Source organism: Penaeus monodon, chromosome 22 (genome assembly GCF_015228065.2).
Source record: "Penaeus monodon isolate SGIC_2016 chromosome 22, NSTDA_Pmon_1, whole genome shotgun sequence".
NCBI lineage: Eukaryota > Metazoa > Arthropoda > Malacostraca > Decapoda > Penaeidae > Penaeus > Penaeus monodon.
Window position 1 is genome coordinate 7766103 of NC_051407.1, and position 289 is coordinate 7766391.

Sequence of the window (289 nt, forward strand, 5' to 3'; positions counted from 1 at the left end):
GGTAAACTGGCTGGTCGTTTCTAATTCTTATTTTTCAAGATGTACAGGGCAGGTCATCACTAAAGATAGTGCCACGCTGTGCAGGAAGTTACTCTTTGTGAAAATGAATTGAAAGGAGAGGAAGGCCATAAAACACGCTAAGGACTAACGCTTTGGTGAAAGAGCGAGGAAAAATTTATTCCATTCATAATTTTTCTTTTGCCATTGACATACATCTAGAAGCTGTGAATGTTAAACTAGAATATTATGCAAACACTCTTTACTCGTATAATTAATATTCTTATTTCCC